The sequence below is a fragment of the Chionomys nivalis genome, chromosome 6 (genome assembly GCF_950005125.1).
Source record: "Chionomys nivalis chromosome 6, mChiNiv1.1, whole genome shotgun sequence".
Classification (NCBI taxonomy): domain Eukaryota; kingdom Metazoa; phylum Chordata; class Mammalia; order Rodentia; family Cricetidae; genus Chionomys; species Chionomys nivalis.
Window position 1 is genome coordinate 18344193 of NC_080091.1, and position 21222 is coordinate 18365414.

General features: G+C 38.3%; 1 pseudogene; it reads right to left on the reverse strand.

The window, feature by feature from the left end:
- Window positions 1-3541: 3541 nt before the first annotated feature.
- LOC130875688 (60S ribosomal protein L21-like) overlaps window positions 3542-21222 on the reverse strand; it is a 133125-nt pseudogene continuing 115444 nt past the window's right edge.

Consider the following 21222-nt stretch of genomic DNA (forward strand, 5'->3'; position numbering starts at 1 on the left):
TTGGTACGATAACCCATTGAAGGCTCGGCACAGCACGCAGAGTCACTTACTCTCTGGGTTGTAAAAAATTATTGGTCTCTGCATAAGCTACTATGAAAAGACGCTTCTGCCCCCAACATTGAGACTTAGAGGACATCTTGGAAATCCTTTCTGTTTCTGTTATTCACCTTCCCTACGTCCTAACCAAGGGTGAGCACTGATGTTTGTTTTACTGTCTCTAATAGTTTCACCTTTTCCAAAAGATCATATAGTGAGAATTGTATGGTGCATAGACTTTTCAAACTGGCCTTGTTTGCTTAGTAATATATATTCAAGTCTCCCTGTCTTTTCTTCACGTGAGAGTTTCTTTTCAGCTCTAAACAATTACCAATAGTCTGGTACATAATTTGTTTATCTAGTCCCAGAAGTCTTTGCTGCACTTTAGTTTGAGAATACCTCAATAGATGAATTCTGAGACTTCTTTCTGTTTTAAGACTTGATAAATTTAAAGATGGTAACTATACCACTACAAAGAACTGAATCCCTTGCCCAGGCGTTATATATGTATTTATCAGGCTAGCTATCATCTATCTAATGCTCATTCATCTGAAATAGAAATTGAACTTCCTTCACAGGAGGTAACTATCTAAATCTCACTAGAAGCTACTCCCTCCACTGGCCTATTTATTTGAAGGTGCTATCAGAGTGCTGAAAACAGATCAGAACCAACAGATGTTTCTTATTGCTGCAATGTTCTTCCCAAAGCAGGAGCGACATGAGGCAAAAAACAGCAAGGAGTTGAAGGTCTAGTGCCAGTAAATGTGAGGATGACATAAAGATGGCTCTGATTGTTGCCACTTCCATGGTGGCAGAAGAGAAAGAAATACACTGTGAAAAGTAGACCCCTGAGAAGATTGAAGGATCACATTGGAGGTTCTGAATCTTTCCTTCTGAAGGAAAGGGTGAGAAATCTAAGTGAAGTCATAAGAAAGTGTCCAATAGGGTTAAAAACATCTTGAATGTTTGTGTCTCAGATCTCTACATTTATATCAATGATTAGCATTAACAGTATCAATGGGGGGAGAGACCTTCAGGAAGTGATTATCTCACAAGTATAAACTCCTCTGAAGGAGATTAGTGCCCTTATGGAAGATATATGAGGGGCCTTGTTTATATCTTCCAGGGTGTGAGTTATGGGAACTAGTTGTAACCAGATCTTTAATCCACAGGACACGGATTTTTTTTTTTTATTTTTATTTTTTTGGTTTTTCGAGACAGGGTTTCTCTGTGGTTTTGGAGCCTGTCCTGGAACTAGCTCTTGTAGACCAGGCTGGTCTCGAACTCACAGAGATCCGCCTGCCTCTGCCTCCCAAGTGCTGGGATTAAAGGCGTGCGCCACCACCGCCCGGCCCTGGACACGGATTTAGACTGAGACATTTTTGTGGCTTATAAGCCATTCTGGTTATGACACTACAGTGGAGCAACCTCAACAGACTCCGGCAGAATCTTCAAAACCAACCTTCTGACCAAAAGTACAAATGCGGCAGTTTTCACAGCGATATTCTATTCTTTGAAATCTATCCAGTCATATCTTAATCAGCTATATATTATTTGTACACAAAGAAATCATCTACCTATGTATTTTGTTCACATATTTTATTAGAGTTTCTTCTTTGACTTTTAAACTAGCTAACATAATAAACCTATTGTGTGTATTTCAAATGATTTCCTTTAATTTAAATGTACTTAGATTTATACTATTTTTCAATACACAGGTTTCATTTGTATGCACCATACCAATTGAAATTTCTCTTTATATTTTCTTTCATTTCCACCAGTATACATACATACATATATATACATATACATATACATATATATATATATATATATATATATATATATATGAAAAGACTCAAATATCTAGGGTTTTATTTTTTCCCTGCAATATTTTACTTACTTGGGTTTTTTTTCCAGTACTAATTTGTTTCCCCTCTATGGCAAACAAATTACATAGTTACCTTTCAGTTCTTCACGAATGAGGGAGGATGTTATAACATGTGATCATAATATGACTAAATGTCCCTCCAACCTCTATAACAAACTATCACTTGCAAAATCCCTTTAACTCCACTAACCTGTTCAAAGCATCAAGTGATAATACATTTATGTTCTCCATAACAGTACAGAGTGGGTTCCCTCTGGTAGCATGTTCCAGTAGCCTTTTAATTTCTTAGGGACAGGAGTAAGTTCATTTTCTGTTACTATAACAGAAACACAAACCTGGGAAATGCAGGAAGGAAAAGTAACGTGTTTTGTGGACAGCTACACAGGCTCACTGGCATGACATTGGCATCAGCTCAGTCATGGTAAGGACCTCATGTCAGGGGACACCCTTACAGGAACACAAGGCAAAAGAAGGAGATAGAGAGAAAGACAGGAAGGAATCAACTGCAGATCCCACAGGAGTAACCTTAATCCCCAAAGGCAGCACCCCTGTCACCCAAGGGCATCCCAGAAGGGCTCACGAGTTGAAGGCTCTACTTCTCTTTAATGTTACCACACTGGGGACCAAGTCTCCTACACATGAGCCCTCTGAGACAAACACATCCACATCATAGCACTTACAATGTGAGGTATTTGGTTTACATTTTGTCAAAGACTTTCTCAACTTTGAAACTGAGTTTCTTTTATGAGCATAGTAAACATTCATCATTATTAACTGGAAATAGAAATTAATATGTCTTTTCCAGAGCAGAGGTCAACAGTGAACTCTTTAGCGTGTATCTAACAATTGTTCAGAACTCATAAGCTCTTGAGACAGGAATGGTATTTATATTTTTATATATTTCTTCAGTTAAGGGAATATTTTACAAAGATGCAGGGATCCTGCAGTGCCCAATACACAGTATTTTCTATGCAGTCCTTAATAGAAACATCTCACAGACTCATGTTTTAGAGTCAGTAATTGCTAACTCTATTATTATTGTCAGGAACACCTCTGTAGAAGCACTGTTGTTATGTGTGCCTGATTTACTTTCTTCCTCTGTAGAATATTGAGTACATTTCTCAGCTTCCCTTGCGGTTAGGACTGGTCAGACTTAGAGAATGGGTTTGGACAAACATCATCATTGCCAGACTTCCCCTAAGTCCATCCTATCCTGAAGACCCACCACACTGTCTCTATTAGGCTGTCTGTCTGGAGAAAAGCACCAGAGACACTTGTACTTCCGGAGATAGCGGGGTTATAGAGTAAAGCGGACTTCGGTCTCTACAGACAGTGGTACACTGACAAAGAACATCACATTGAACTTCATCTGATTAGAAATGACTTTTGTTGGTTAAGGCACAGAAGTGTGGTGAGTTCTTAACACTAGTTGCTGATCTAACACCCCCAGCAAAGAGGGAAGGACAAACTGTTCTGAACTTGGAGCTGACACCAGAACCCTAGTATTGCTAAGATGGAAGTAGTCCATTTCTGAATGCAGATTGATTGATTTATTTGAAGAAAAATCCTCTACAGTCCTGTTCTTTTATTTCTTTTTGAACATCAGGCCGTGAATTAGTATAGAATGGACTCCAGCAGCTCAGGCTCCTTCCCGTTAGTTCTCACAAAGTGTGCTTCTCTGGGTGGAGCAGGCTGGCGCTTCAACTGAACCCAGGTGCCCTTCTCTTTGGCTTCCTTTTCCTTCTGGTTCGTTCTCCTTCACCTGCTTCCAGAAGCTGTCTCTGCTCTTCGAGTGCTTGATGTGTTCAATCCGCACATTAATTCTCTTGGCAAGAATCTTGCCTTTAACTTGCTTGTTTACAGTGATGCCCACAGCATGCTGGGTGACATTGTAGACACTTCCAGTTTTGCCATGGTAACATTTCTGGGGCATTCCTTTTTGAACAGCGCCCATTCCCTTGATGTCTACAATATCATCCTTCTTGTAGATTCCCATGTACATAGCCAAAGAAACAACTCCATGTTTCCTAAAGGGCCTGGAGAATATATAGTGAGTGCCCCTCCTCTTTCCCTTTGAGTTGTCATTTTGGCGAGTTACCGAAAGATGACTGCACTGAGTGCAACTTTATAAGTCAATTATGTCTTTAGGGAACATGGGAGACTTTGTTCATTTTCCAGTTTTTTTTAAGATTATATTTTCTCCAATATTATTTTGACAGGGCTGTTATCTTTTATCAGATGGAGTGATCAGCAATCAACATTTGCATTGACGTAACCTTTCTCATGTCCAAGCACTGGGGCTGATCTGAATAAATTATGCTTAAGTGATTACAGCTAACCATTTATACAGTTTTGTGAATCATGACAAGCAAGAACTTATTATATTTATAAAACCTAATAAATTTCTAATAGTCCTAGTAAATTTCTAAAGTAGGCTTCCTCCATCAATGTGACAGGATACTCATTCACTGACAAATTACAATATGGAAGGTAATGTAAGAACGCAGGACAGAGGAGGGCATGGAAAGAAGAATAACTAATGCTACAGATGTGTAAAATACAGACATTCATATATATCTATATAATCTCATATAAAAAAGTTTAATTTACTTATCCTACACAGAGATTGCTCATCCCAGAAGCCATAGATTGGCAAATCAGAGGCCCAGTGCCAGGTGTAGAATACCTCACAAGTTGTTGATCAGAGGTGTCCTAGAAACACTCCCAAAATCAAATAGCCTGTTACTGTGGCTCTTAATTTCCAACCATAGGCCGATATCAAATCTCTGTTGTTGAAGACACCAGAGGACATGGAGAAATCAAGTTACTACTGACCAGAAATGTTCCTCCACGTTGAGTAGCACACAAATTAGGGAAAGGTGCTCTGCAGGATTCTGAGGGATAAAAAAAAAAAAAAAATCTTCAATGGTCTTACCCAGGTGGGAGTGTTGAGAACTGAAATAATGACTGGCAGGCTGAGATCAACCATGCAATAGTGGCATGAGTATTACAGGAGTAACCAATTGCTTTCTGATGAGATTTAAGATCTACTTCATAGGAGAATACACATGGAAAATATGTATAATAACTCATGGTTGGGGAGGCCATAGGACCCAGGGGTAATCCTTCTACTCTAATATTATTAAATGGACATAATATCAAACTGCTGTCTGAATTTGCCTTCCTCCATCTACATATTAGTGTATCTCTCAAACCTCATCTGAGAGGCTTCTTTGTGTAATAGATGACAATTAATGCAGAAACTCAACGCTAATCGTAGTGCAGAGAATAAGTGGCTGTGGAGAGATCAGCCACAAGTGATGTATATTTATTGTACCAGGTACCAAGGACCATTATTAAAACTGGAGTGGAAAGTTTGTAAGAACAAGAGGTCCGAGAGAACTTGAGGAAAATGTGTGTCTTAACACAACAGGCCTGTTACCCTTATGAACTCACAGCAACCACACATAGGTACCTGCACCAGGTCAAGTCATTGACAATTCTAGTAAAGAGTAGGGATGGGTTCATTCGGTCCTGCCCCCAACTGAGAAGCTATGGACAGTTGATGGCTTCATAGAGAGGGAAAATCAATTTCCTTTACAAGTATGGCTACAGGTAGATCAATCATGCCCCACACCCAGAAGTATATAGAAAGCCCAAATTAGAGCCAATGGGTCATTAACTTAAACAAAATAAAGCAACATCAACAAAGACCCAGAGGATGCAAAATGGAGGTGTGGGTTGAGCTAGAAGAAGCTAAAGGGAAGAATTGTATTAATGTGATTAAAATATACTATATGAAATGCCTAAAGAATTAATAAAATATATTCTGTATATTATATATTTCTATATATTAAAAGAGAATGTAGCTAAAGTTCATCAACTTGTACTTCAACTGCTATTACAACATTTACTAACTGTCTGACCTTTGATGGACTCAATCTTTCTATTCTTCTGTCTCTCGTTCATAAGTAGGAGGAAACATGCAAATGATGGATAAACTTACCAGATATGATTAAACTTTGAAATGAGTTATCTTTAGTAAGCAAGTCTGCCTTTATTGTTACAATTTAGGTATGTGTTCCTGAGAGGTCCAGGTTGTTCTGGTAACTCTGTTAGAAGGTAGTGGAATCCTAAGAGTTGAGGTCTAGCAAGCGGTCTTTCCTTCATTGGAGCAGTACCACTGAAATGAGTCGTGGGACTCTGATCTCTTCCTGTTTCTCTACATAAAGTGAAGGGACTTCATCCTCTAGATGGATGCTGCTGTCAGTAACACTATGTCATTACAGGCTCCAAAGCCAAAGAAATCATCAAATATGTATTGAAATCTCCAAAACTATTAACTAAAATAAATCTTTTCTCTTTAGTTTGTCCTTATTATTTTTACACATAAAGTAAACAAATTGATCTAAATGTCCAGTCTAACGTCATATTGAAAATGTTTGTGTCCTTTTAGTTGTGTATATGTCTCTGCTTTTTGTTTTTGTTTTCTTTGTTGTTTTGCATGTTTGATGGGTTTTATTTGTTTATTTGAGTATTAGTTACTTTTACATTGCTGTGATAAAACACTATGAGCAAAGCAAGGTATAAAAGAAAACTATTAATTGGGTTTATGTTTCAGAGGATTAGAATCCACAGTACTGTAGCGAGCTTGTGAAGGCAGGAATATCTCAGAGCTCACACGTTGAACCCCAATCAGAAAGCAGAGAGCATACTGGAAATGGAGCTGAGTTTTTCAACACCTCAAGATCCAGCTCCAACATCACACCTCCATCAACAAAGTCACAGCTCTTAATCTTTCCGAACGACCACCAATGAGGACCAATTATTCAAATGTAAGAACCTTTGGGGGACAGTCTGCTTCAAACCATCACAATTTATTTGTTTGTTGACCTTGTAGGACTGGAGCTCACTACCTGTTTCAGACTATCATTGAATTTGCTCCCTCCCTGAGTTTCCTCAGTGCTGGAATTACAGACATGAGCTACTACAGTTGGTAGTATTTCAATGGTGCATTTCTGTAAAAACCTTACTAGGGTTTCCTTTTGTATATGTCCCCAGTTACTGCCTCCTAACTAGACTTTGAGATTTTAGGACTGAATAGAAGTCTATTTGTAGCAAGTGGATGCATATAGAAGGTATGTTCCTTAGGTCTGAATAGAAGTCTAATTGTAACAAGTGGATGCATATAGAAGATATGTTCCTTAGGTGGGAGAGTAGCAGGAAGCCTTAGAAAAGGGATGTGTAGAATATCTTTGGTTAGATAGTTTTTGTGACTATCAGCTGATATATGGTTAGCATGGATCTTATATTTCTGTAGTCCTGGGTTCCAAATGTAAGACACGGAAATCAAAGAAAAACTATGTTCTTTAAAGAAAACAAGAAGGTATCCTTTCTTTCAAAATACCATAAACTCTAGGTGCCCGTAAGACCTCTTTATTGTTTCAACAGGGGAAGGAAAGCAAGAAGAAACTTCATGATCAGAAGGAAAAGTAAAATTGGCTATGGAGAAATTCTTTAAGTCGGTGCTGGATATATATTTGCATTGATTAGAAACGAGCAGCAGCCAAACCCAGATTATCCAGAGACTCGAAGTCATTGTTATTTTAAAATCATTGCATCTGAGTTTCCTTTGTTACAATACTGTACTTGCTCAGTACATAAGCTCAGAAAAGCACAAGGATTTGTGCTGGCATCCTCTGGCTTCTCTTGGGAAAAGGAGATACTTTCTATCTGAAGGCTCTAGTGACCTTGTCTGGAGTCACTTACACAAGTGAGAGTTTATCATGAGCAAGGCACTCAGCCACCACGTGCAACATGAACGCATCCACTCCTGCTATTAATTCAGAATCCTTAGTTCATCCTGAGTGTTTTATGCCTAACACAGTGAAATGAAAGGAATTTTATATATTTTACTTCTGTCCCTCTGCTGGCAGTGGCAGTAAATCCCAGAGTGTTTCAGCAGGTGCTATTAATATGCAAATAACAGAGAATTCACTGGTTCTAATAGACCTCCCAACTGCATGGGAGGCGACGCTGTTGGAGCAAATTAGCTTTCTGTAATTCGCACGCTTTTCACAGCCTCCTGGGATCATATTTTAGATCAGAGACAATAAAAGCATATGCAGTTAGCTTAAAATGTAACTAATTTTAGACTTTGAAACAATTTTAACCTAACTTCTTGGTGGTGTTAAACAGCTATTTGCGAAGAAACTTTTCTAGCAGTCTATAATCGTTACAGTATTGGTTTGCCATGAGTGACTCCTTCACTCTAGAGCAGGGAAGCCAAAGTGGGAACAGATCATGTAGACAGGGTTCCAACTTGACTAAAACACACCAGGAGGTGAACCGGCCGCCTGGGACTATGCATTCTTAAGGTGTGGCCAAAAGATGAATGAAAACAGATGAAACTCTGAAATTTGCCCACACTAAATGATTAGTCAATGTATTATATGATGTAAAGATAAACCTTATTCATTACTAAGTCAGAATATGAACTTCAACAATCTAAATATTTAAAGTAAATAAACAGTACCTCTATATAAAACAGTACCTATTATATGAAATAATAAATTAACTTAGTTTGACAGTCAGTACTACATATGTAGATTAAAGATTCAGAAAAGTTATATCTATACTGAATGTGTATTTTCTTCCTATTATTCTCTAATTAATATAGCATATAAGTTATTCACAAAAGTTTTATAATGTATTAATCACTAAGATGATGTAAAGTATGCAGAAGAATGTGAGAAACTATACCATTATAACTAAGGAACTTGAGTCTCTGTGAATATGGGTTTCTGGAAGACATACTCAAATAAGGGACTGAGGTTAAATATAATATGCCAAGTAATTGCAATTAAGGAAATTCCTTAGAAGATTTTTGTCAATGTGGTAGCAATGAAAGTCATTGAGAATTTAAGGTAATGGACCATGACATTTTTATTGTTCTGTTGGTGAGAAAGTGAGAGTCGCAACAACTAATATTCATTTCATTAAAAAAAAATACTTTAAAACTTTTTTTTAATTAAGAAAAGGTGACCTCATTCTTACTTGGATAAGCCTGGTTTTTAGACAATTTACTTTTCTTTATTTTCTAAATTTGTACAAGAAAATGGTGATGAAGAAACGAAATAATTAGATGTATAAAGATTGCATGTTATTTTAAATATTAAATATGGCATTTTAAATTGGAACCCAAGCAGTCATTCTGGCTATAGTTTAGAACTTAAAATATCACACATATGAGTCAACTGAAGAGCTTTAACGTCTACATATGTTTCTGTCCAGGAGTCTAGTAAGTAGCTAACTTCCAAGTGAGATGACTCACAGGCGAAGACAAAGAGAAACCTTCGCCAAGTGAAAAAATTGGATTATTTAATGGTCAATGCAGAACTCCTAGATATACGTTGGCTGGCTCTGCTCAATTGATTTCCGATTTTTCACCTTGCTGAGATGTGTGACTCAACTCACATTAAGAAGTTTGGCCATTTGACCTAATTTGGATTTGCAAAGGAAAAACAACAGCTAATTTAAAATGTGAGGAATTCAAATAGATCAATAACTTCATATATATCTATGTGTGTGTGTGTGTGTGTGTGAATGAGATAATGTTTTTATTCACCTGTGAAGCTTAAAGATACTGTTATTCTACTCAGCGATCCCATTTTTGAAAAGTTGTTCTATGTAAAATGGAAAGAGAATTTATGTGTGGGATATATAAGGCTAAGAAAAGAAGCCCACCCCCCATTAGTTGTAGAATGTATAAACTGAATCCAAGGCCTTGAAGTTACTCTCCTAGTACCTCCGAGATGCTTTCCAGACCCATAGAAATTCTTTGAATACAAAATATATATAGTATTTAATATAATATTGTATAATATTGTATATCGAGAATAACAATTTTTGTGACAAACTTGAAACATGAAAATAGATGTATATAAGCTGTATAATTCAAAATACATAATTTATAAGTTCATATAAATTATGTCCTAAAGTATATCCCTGCTCATGTTTAGTGTAACTTCATCAGCTCTTTTCTTTGTCAGCCCTCTTAGGACTCTCTCCTCAGTCCTTTTGTGTCTGATTTAATTCCCCACACAAGACCTTTTTGCCTCTGGTGACATTTCTCAGAATAACAACCTAATTTCTCACATTTCTGGTTTTCTCCCATCCTAAAGATCTGAGTCCAGCCCATCCTACGTGTGCTTGTGAGTCCAGCACATGATTGGCGCACCAGCAAAGGTTTAAGAATGTTGCTCATGACGATTCATTTTCTTCTTTTCACCTTTGGAAATCCCCAAAAGATTTTGCGTGGGGAAGACTCCATTTGTTCTATTTTTCAGCTATAGTACTTTTCTAAACCTTTTGGTTATAGCAGAATGTCTTATTTGCCTTGACTGAATCGTCTGCTTCCTGAGCAAGGTTTCTAGCATGCACTGAGAACAGGTCTTAAATACAGCAGGAATTCCAGGTGTATTTAATGAAAATCAATATATAAAGTATCTGCAGACATCAATTTCTCCTACTCTGTCAGGTATAAATAGAGCTTTATAATTTGTATCTCCTGCCTTCTTTCTTTAAAAAAGATATTTATTTTTCTCACTTTGAGTGATTAACTATAGAAACTCAAGACACAGTTCCAGAGTCAACCAGGTTTGCACAGCTTATGTGACCTTCGGTACATCATTGACCTCTATTTGTAAAATATTAAAGGCTTAATTCCTCAACCTTTCTGAGCTACTGTGGGGATTATCCCACACAATATACTTCCCACAAGTTTGATCTAAAGACAGGTCCGCATCAACAGATTTTGAGGTTTCACTGCCCAATTTAGATCGGTACCACTTGGGGCTCTGTGCTGCCAGTCACTGAGAGCTGAGACTTCCCCGCCACTATTAGAGTTCCAATGTCGTCACCATTAGTCATGTGTCTAGTGCCTTTTATGAGAGATGTTTTCATGGCCTCTGCTTTTCTCAGGAGTGCATATCGGGACATAATCTCCACGCCGGGCCGAGTGCTAGCCAAGGAGAACTGTTTTGGCAGCTGATGTGAGACATTCTGGTTGGATATGTTCAAGTCTTAGCGTGACAGACCTGTGTTTATTTATGCTGAAACACAGCAGGGCGGGGAGTCTTGGCCCAGCGGCCTTTGTTTTAGTAGCACACGACAGCAGATACCTGCATCTAGCAGCATGAAGAAAACTGTTTCAGCTATTTTAATGAAAGGATACATGAAGACTGTAAGTTTTGTCTGAGCAACGAAAGGCTTAATCTTCTAGGTATGGTATACAGATATAAACCAGAGAATATATTTCTCTCTTTTTTTACATTTTGGGAGTGGAAAGATGGCTTGGTGGTGAGGAGCATTTGCTGCTTTTGCAAAGGATCCTGAATAGGTTTCCAGCATCCATTTGGCAGCCCATGACCTTCTGTAACTCTAGTTCCAGGGGATCTGATGCCCCCTTCTGGCCCCGTCCAGGCATTGCACACACAGTGTTCATGCCTGCATGCAGGCTAACGCATAAAATAAAAATAAATAAACCCCCAAACCACAGAGAAACCCTGTCTCGAAAAACCAAAATAAAATAAATAAATAAATAAATAAACCGATTTTCAAAGTCACATTTTTTAACCCTAGAGGTCTCTAGCAATGTCCAATTTAAATGATGGGAAGTTTTGTCTTTCCCTAGAACTCATTGACTCCATTCTTCAAGCTCAGGCTCCATCCTTTGCTATCACTGACAGTGTTGATTAAAGTGTCTGCACTGAATTTCCCAACTGTTTTTTTCCACGTATCTTCATAAACTAAATTTAGTAACATTAATGTCGGAACCTTCCTTCTCTGTGGAGAGAGTCACTGGGAAAGAGACCACCCTTTTCATATATGGACAAGCTGTGTGAGGCCTTTTTACGGTGCCCCTTTTAACCATGACAGCTGTACGTGTGTGTAAATAACATTACACCGATCTTAAAGATGAGAAGATTAAGTTTCTCAGAGGTCCCAAACTGAACCCCAAACACTGCGATGACTGACATTAGCATTCAAGGTGGGCTGTTATGAAATCTGCATCTTCTTTCTTTAATGGTATTTAAAAGGAGCAACCAAATGCATGTAAATGCAGTCCCACACTCGCACAGACAGACACAGGCAAATCCCCACACAAAATGCCCCCGCAGAGGCTCCAGAATACTTACAATAATCTTTGAAATTAGACAAAAGCCAACTAGTGTTTTCAATGATGAGCAGGAGAGCTGAATTTGTATGTTTATTGTATGGCAAATGGTGTTTTGAGGATGCAATAGTCATGGATTCGTATACAGAGGTTTTGTGCATCGCGCACATGCCCAAGAAGACCTGATGACTTAGTAAACTCGTTTTCAAAGTCATCTGCTGACTTGATCTGTCCCTCATGTTTCCTGATGATCCTGGCCCAGAAGACCCAACATGAATCTAAGCAAGTTGGCAATGCACTATGGGCACCGTGTTTAGGTGAGAAGGCTATGGGCAGATACTCACATGGAGGTAGTGAAGAAGCAGTTGCAAGTTGCCAAAGATGGTGAAGGTAGAGATTTTGGACACAAATCTTGTTTCAGAGAGAACCAGCAGCCAGCCTGACTTGAAGCTCAGCCTCTGCTAGACTGGCTCTGAGTTCTTGACTTTCCATGTTTATATTTGAGACCGGGCGGTAGCCAGGTTGTGTTTCAGTTGCTAAATGCTCATGCTTCTGCTCCCAGAGACCCTTGCCCTGTCCCTTCAGTCTCCTACCTGAGCTAACGCTTTCTGATCCAGTTTTCAGGAGTATGACTCTTCCTCAGCCAACGATGCTGATGTGTGCTTGAAGAAAATAACATGTAGCTGAAGTGGTGTTTCAGGAATTCATTCATAATGTAATTTGAACCAGTCCTTATTAATGAACCCAAAGTATTTCCCATCTGACTGAACTCCTGCAATTATTTAAATGCGTAAATGAAACCGTTCTTTAGACCTTCATTCATAGTCCATTTAAGTCAGAAACTGAGTTTACTCGCTTTACTAACTGGACATTAAGCAGCATTTGAGCAGAAGAAGAACTCTGAATGGCAATGGCCCATAATAAATATCCTAACAATTATTTCTACAGTGGTTATCCTTCCGAGTTGGAAATCACATCTCTGTGGGAGATACTAATCATACACCCAACTGTAACTACCCGGCGAGAATTTTAGTGTGTATTTGCATGGGGACTTGCTACACAAAGAACATTGCTGTGTCTCATTACTGCCCAGGCAATTTTGTACTATTATTATTAATATTTTACCACTAAGAAAATGCGATCCAGAGATGTTCAAAGGCTCGAAATCATGAAAGAAGGGATCTGGGGACTTGGGTACTGGCATACTCTGGTTTGACATATCCTAATAAGCATGGTTTTCTCTTCAGAATTCTTAGCCTCTGTTTGGAGCTCAGGGTCTTCCTTGCACAGTGGCCATTTGTTTAAAACAGAAAGTTGTATTTAAGTGTGTGTGCAAATCGTTATGCACAACAGTTTTTTGACTGAAGTAATCACAGTATGTACTTGAGGTTTTTAAAATTAATCAGAGTTTACAAATGGAAAAGAATTTTGGAGCACAGAATCAGAAAATAACAATCTTTAGGACATCAAGTTTACGCAAAAGATTTGATTTATGAGTATAATCATGCTTGATTTAAAAATATTCCATGGCAGTATGCGTACATTGACCAGGCTCTTAAATTTTCAATGTATTAAAAGTAGAAAATGTAATTTAAACATATTCTTTGAGGTTTGAAAACTAAAAATGAACTCATAAAATTTGCAGGTAAATGGAAATTACTACAAAAGAAATTGAGTGAGGTAACCCAGACCCAGAAAGACAAATGTCACCATGTGTTCTCTCTCATTTGTGGCTCTTAGCTCCAAATCTTCAGACATAAGTGTCCATCCTAAGAGCCCACAGAAACCAGGGACCAAACTGGGAGCAAGGCGAGGGATAAAGAAGGAAGAAGCAGGATTTAGGTGACAGGAAGAGGAAGTGGAAGAAGGGGAAAAGCAGGGGGGGTCTCTAACTGGGGATAGGAGAGGAAGGCCAATACAGAGGAGAGAGAAGGAGGAAAGATAAATAATAGCAAGGATGTTTGATACAACCTCAAGGAATAATATTATTTTAGCCTTAATGAATCATGTACACAATGAACACATACACACACACACACACACACTCTCTCTCTCTCTCTCTCTCTCTCTCTCTCTCTCTCTCTCTCTCTCCTTAAAGGAAGTTATGCCACTTTGGCTAGAATACTTCCCCCAAGAACTATAGACTATCTAACAACATCCCCAGTACCAGGAGTAAGAAACCTCCTTTCAAGTTGTTGGTCAAAGTTGTCCAATTGACTCCTAAACCCAGGACCTATTGCTGTTGTCTTTGGTTGTTTCTCAAGGATGGAGGGTAAGTCCCTATTGCTGAAGACACCATGTACTTTGGACAAAGGATTTAGGCAATTTGAAGGGGGATATAACCTGAAACCCTCCTCCTTACAATCTAACTTTTGCAGTATGAGAAAGGACTGGGTAAGCGCCAAGGGAGGAAGTCAATCAATAGCCCTATCCAGATACAGTGCCACTGAGCTAAAGCAACGGCCATCATGGCAAGATGAGTGCAATAGTGGCACTCATTTCTTGGCAGTAACCAAGAGCACTTTAAGTGAGCTTAAGGCCCACTCACTAGGATGGGGATCATGTCTGACTCTAGAAGTCTAGCCAACTACTCAGAGGTCCCAGATTTTAGAGAGGAACCTACTACCATCAGCTTACTAGATCAGAATAATTCTTACCTAGTGCCCAAAACATATCCTTCTCCCCATAGATAAGTATAATAGTTTGCCCCTCACCAAATAGGCTTCTCTGCACAGCAAAGGGAGACCATTACAGAAAACCACAGGATTCCATCATACAGAGAACAGCACATCATGGGGACCCCAGCCCCAACAGATAAACCTATACAACCCTAGTGGAAGAGGGTGCAGAGTCAGAAGGCCAGGCTGTTGTGAGGTTGTGTCTCCTAGAAATTACAGGGAAGTCACACTGGGGACACTTCAGAAATATGGCTTCCTGAACAAGGTTTGAACAATGACAGTATTGACAGATATGCTAATATGTAAGGAGGAAATGTCACATGATCCCACTCCTAGACAAAGCGGAAGAGGTAACTAGTGACTGCTGAGAGAAGGATAATTGAACTTTTCCCAAGGATGAGTCCCCTATTGGTTAGCCAGTCCAAGTGGACAACCCTGAGATCATATACACACAAGCCACATGAAATGGACTTAGCAGGTTATATTTATATATTTATGCTTGTGTATGTGTGTTTGTGTGTGTATGTGTGTGTGTATGTAGCAATAATAATCAAAAGAGGCCATCAATTTGAGAGAGGGTGGGGGGGCAAAGGAGGAATTGGAGGGAGGGGCATGGGATGGATTGGAGGGAGGACAGGGAAGAGAGTAAGTGATGTAATTACATTTTAATAAAAAAGAAAACTACTAGGCAACTGTAACAATAGAATTTCTTACCTCCACATCTCTATACTCTGAAGTCTTTTAGATTGTACTAGTATAAGAGAATTCTGGAAAATTATTTTACTGTATTATATTAAACAAAAAAGAAAAGTTTTGTTTCTTTCTAGTCACTTTTTTTTGGCTTTTTTGCTTTTGTTTTTGAAGAAGAGTTTCTCTGTATAGCCCTTACTATCCTGGAACTCCCTGTAGAACAGGTTGGCCCTGAACTCAGAGATTTGTCTGCCTCTGCCTAGCACTCAGGTAACTTTTTAAAATCTGAGAAATGCTGAATAGTTGAAAACAACTAACATGAAGAAATTTTGGAGCCCACAGACTACACAGTGAATACACAGCTGAATGACCAGTAGGCAGATCCATGGAAATGTATACAGCCACGTCCACATGGAGTAACCTGTTTGGAGAGCTGTGGGAACGCTTGTCTTATGGAAAAGTCACTGTCATATTTGTAAAAACCTTGTGAAGCCATGATTCTTCCCTTTGAAATGGGATTCATTCCCAAAACACCTCAGCAGTGTGACTTCTGTGAGCAACTGAGTGTCCTTGCTCTTCCCCCTCGCCCCCCCCAACACACCATAGGCCTTAGAGCCATAACATTTATTCTTTGTTCTAACAGTCAAATTTACATAGACACAACATCACAGAATTACCTGCTAACAGACCACATAGAAATTTCTGTGGAAGACAGGCACTTGAACAGGAAGCCAGCATGCTCCACATTTGCTGGCAAACAAACCTGGGCGTCTCCAAAGATGGTTCTCACCACCAAAGAGAATCGATGTGAAGAATGGGTAAATCCAAGATTCAGGGATGTTGAATATGCAGAACGAAAATTTTTCTCCCAGAATACTAAAAAAGGAAATGATATGAAAGAAATCAATTTAAAAAAAGGACCAAGTGGAAACTGACATCAGAGAGAGAGAGAGAGAGAGAGAGAGAGAGAGAGAGAGAGAGAGAGAGAGAGAGAGAGAGAGAGAGAACCTTTCCAGTTAGAAATATTATAGCTAAAGTGATTCAAACCTTAAACACTGGCAAACATCCAGACAGAAACAGAAATTTACTGATAGGCAAAGAGCAGCAGATCGGGGTCAGGTTCCTCATTCACATGACTCAGCATCACGACCTGAGGCCCTCAGACTTGATCGTCCACAGACATCTCTGGAGAAACATTCGTGATTAGAATGGGAAGGACAGTTCAAGTTTACATTAATATGTGAAAAAGTCATTCCCGGACATGTATGGTAGGATAAACTAAAACCCATGCTCTTTCTTTGGAAGACCTATCCCAGGTGACTGATTGGTGAATCTAAGATTATAAAGTCAAGAAAGGAAAATATGATATTGGATAGTATATGTTTTTTCAGTACTGAGATCAACCACAGGGCCTGTGCATGTTAAGCTACACTTGATCACTAAGCTACATCCTCGGTGCTGTCACAGATATTGACTGAGTCACTACCACACAGACATACAGACAGACAACAGAAACACACACACATGCATGCTGTGATTCTGCCCATTTAACTAATATTATAAATGTTACATATAAAAATTATGCTATGTGCTACTTTAACCAAGTAAATGTTCCTTAAATTTTAAAAATTATATGTAAAAATTGTTATTACTATAAACCAAATAAATATAATAGAACCCTTAAATAGTAAATGCTATGCTTAGATATTATGTTATGCTACTGTAATCAAGTAAATATGATTGTGAGTAAATTCTTACTAATTTCTCATTATTAGTACCATTGTATGTTGCTTTTAAAATTAATTTAAATAGTTAAATATACCTTCACAAACAGAAGTGTGTCGTGAGACTGTTTCCTCGAATTGTCAGGGAAACTATGCCCAGGAAGTTTCATCAATATATCTGCCTGGACAAGGCCTGAACAAGGCTGCCATCCATAGGCATGTTAACACAGAAGGGAGAACATTCATGGAGCCTCAATATTAGGCAAGAAGCAGGGCAACTAAGGAATGCTGAGAGCAGCGAAGCTGTCTTCCACAGGGACGAGTCCTCCGTCAGTTATGTAGTACCCGGATGTCAGACCTGAGATCACATCCATATAAATAGCATCACACAACTTGAACTGATTGTCTGTATTTCCGTGTTGAGGAGTGAGTGTGTGTGTGTGTGTGTGAATGTGTGAGTGTATGTGAGTGTGTAAAAATAATTAAAGAAATAGAGGCTATAGACTTGTCATATTACAAGATAAAGATGCAAAAGGATAGGTAGATGGAGGAATAGGAAGGGAGAAATGATGTTATTTTCTAATTAAAAATACCAATAATAGCAATATTTAATAATACAAATAATTAAAGGTGCCCACTTACACCCTTGGACATAGAGTACATATTGGTATTAGTTTCCCAGTCCTATAAAGAGTGACATACACTATGAAAAGGTGTATTTTTTTTCCTTTTTTGAATGAGTCACCATGTGGTCGCTGGGAATTGGACTCAGGACCTTTGGAAGAGCAGACAGTGCTGTTAAATGCTGAGCTATCTCTCCAAGGTGCATACAGATATGTATATGCCATACACACATGGATTTACAAATGCATATCATATTGTATATATATGCATTTTCCATAGGTATCTATATATGACATTAAATTTGTGATTCAAATTGTCCTAATATACATACAAGCTTGCAATTTGTTTTTATAATGAAAAAAACTATAATAAACTTTCCCCTCTATCTGATTTGCTTATATTTTCAAATGTGTGTGTGCCTCTCTCTGTGTGTGTAGCATAATATTGGTAATTTAGTCGAAAAAATTGCCATAATGAATTCTTGATCTTGCCTACATATTTATTACTAAAAAATGATGTGAAAGACATTCTTGAACACATATACTGTCTCGATGTTCAATGGTTGGGGAAGATGTGAATCTAAACATTAAATATTTGCTTTGATGACTATATGTACTTTGTATTTTAAACAATGGCATTCATCTTTCTCAAGGAATTCATCTTTAACATAAGCAGAAGTCCTTAGATAGACAGGGTTTCTCACCAATGGGAGTTTTGCCTATGGTAATTTGCTTATGCTACTCAAGGAGTTTCAGGAGCCACAGGGTAAGTCTTGATGTACATTTTGCTGCATGCATGTCATATTAGGGGATCCATTTCTGAACTGCAAGACCCAAGCCTGCAACACTGCCAACGAACCTTGATCTTTACTTTCAGATGTATAAGACAGATCAACAAGAACAAATTCACTTTTGGAAGAGTTCAGAAATAGAACTAAGAAACAATGGGATTAAGACTGAACTGGGAACCTTAACAGGAAGTATACTCCAAAATACACAGGTGTAAAATACAAAATAAGAGGTAATTTTAAGTTAGTTAACTTAATGCCTTCCTAAAAAGACTACGAGGATGATTAGAAAGACAAAGTAAGGGTATACTTATATAAAAATAAATGTGTAAGAAATGCAGCACATTCCAAGACTTGAAGACTGAATCCAGCACTGTCTCAGAAGTTCTGATAGTAACACTAAAGGGCTGAAAGAAGGCGGGTGTGCTGTGAGACAATGGTCTGTAAACTGTAAAGATTTGTTAATTGTATTTTAATAAAACACTGATTGGCCAAAACAGGAAAATTCTGGGAAGAGGAAAGTTTCAGTCATCAGTCATTACCCAGATGCAGAGGAAGCCAGATAAGAATGCCTCACTGATAAAAGGTACCAAGCCACATGGCTGACACAGACATGAATTATGGGCTAATGTAGGATGTAAGAGTTAATAAGAAGTCTGAGCTAATAGGCTAATCAGTTTATAATTAACGTAGACTTCTGAGTGTTTCTTTGGGACCAAATGGCTGCAGGACCTGGTGGGACAGAAACCTCTGCCAACACAGGTGGGAAGGCAAGAGTTTTATTGCTGTGGCTAAATTTTAGTCACAATGCTAAAAATGTTAAAAAGTGAGATTATGAAAGTCTTAGAAATGAGGATGGGGTAGCTCAGTTGGGGCTCCCTTGCTTCATGTTCTCAAGGTTCCAGTAAATGTTTAAAAAATTATAAATGTAAGAAATGCATTAAATGATGTAATAAGCCAGCATGATGGCTCTGTTACAGTGAAGAATTAAAGGCATAGTCCATGACAAAACACATTCTTTTGTTAGTCATAAATACAATATCATGGAAATTAATTTAATAGAAGAAAAGAATAATTTATTGTCAAAAGATAAAGCAATCATATAAAATATGTATACACATTGAAATACCCCTCCCCCTTTGAGCCTATTACGATTTTGGAAAGACGAATATTTTTCTAAAAAGAAGATGTGCTTGTATGTATATATATGTGTGTGTGTGTGTGCATACATATCTATTGATAGCACATATGTTTATATTTGTGTATGAGTTTACATTAAGAATTAACATTTAATGAATATTAATTTTCTCAAACTAATTTAAAGTCATTATCCTATTTTGTCTATAGAACCTAACAGAGTGTCTTAGGATTACCATTGCTGTGATGTCCAAAGCAACTTGAAGGGGACAGGGCTTGTTCAGCCTGTGCTTTTGTGTCACATTTCATCTTCAAAAGAAGTCAGGACAGGAACTCAAGCAAGGCAGGATCTGATGCAGGCAGGACCTGATACAGAGACCAAGGAGGAGAGCTGTTTATTGGCTTGCCCAGCCTGCTTTCTTATAGAACCCAGAACCACCAATCAGCTCAAGGAAGACCCACATGGACTGGGCTCTCCCCCAAGAATCACTAATTAAGAAAATACCCTGCAGACTGATATACAGGCCAATCTTATGGAGGCATATTCTCAATTGAGGCTTGTAATAAAAATCCACTAGAGATTTTTATTATTCTTGTACAATATGAATTTTTGCAAAAGTGACATCTAATACATTTAAAAAATAGTTCTTTGAAATTTTAATGTATCATTTATTTTGGGAAAAACAGTGTAATATTTTGATACCTACAAGAAGAAACAAGAAAGCATCACTAAGAATAAACTGGAGAGAGTGTTAAAGTTAACCTTAGCAGGGGTCAGAGTTTCCTTTGTGTCCAAAATAAAGGATGTAGATTTTGATCCAATAAACATCTCTAGAGCCAATCCTATTCAAAGTGATGATTTAGCTAATGAATAGAGAGGTCACAGAACATAGAGTAAGAAATTACTGTTCGTTGAGTGAGATTAGAAAGATTGGGTAGCAGCAATACATTGAAAATTAATTCTAGACATATTAAAAATTCAAAAGAGATGATTGGTATATAGCATAGAATGTATAGGAATACCCCATTGTTTGTGGAGCAAGGATATGCTTTTTATTCATCTCAAAGACAGAGCCTGCATATAAGAATTCCAATCAATAATACTGTGTGGGGCAGTTTGATATCACGGGGACAAAATGCTGGAGAGAAATAATTAAAGTAAGGAACTATTTGCCTTGGCTCAGAGTTTCCAAGGCTTTTGTCTGTTGTTTTGGACGTGTGAGAGGTCAGAGAGCCTTGGTGAAGTGACAATACTGGACTACACTGCATGGAAGCTTTGAAGCCAAAACTAAGCCAAACAACAGCAACAAGGACAGCAAATTAGTAAGGAAAACAAGCCAGTCCCAATGTGTATAGAGGAACAGCCCCCTGCCCTGTGACCTAGCTTCTTCCACTAGCTCTCACCTTCTACAGGTGCTGTCACCTCTCCAAAGTGTCACAGGCTGGGATTTAAGTCCTTAGGATATGAGTCTTGGGCA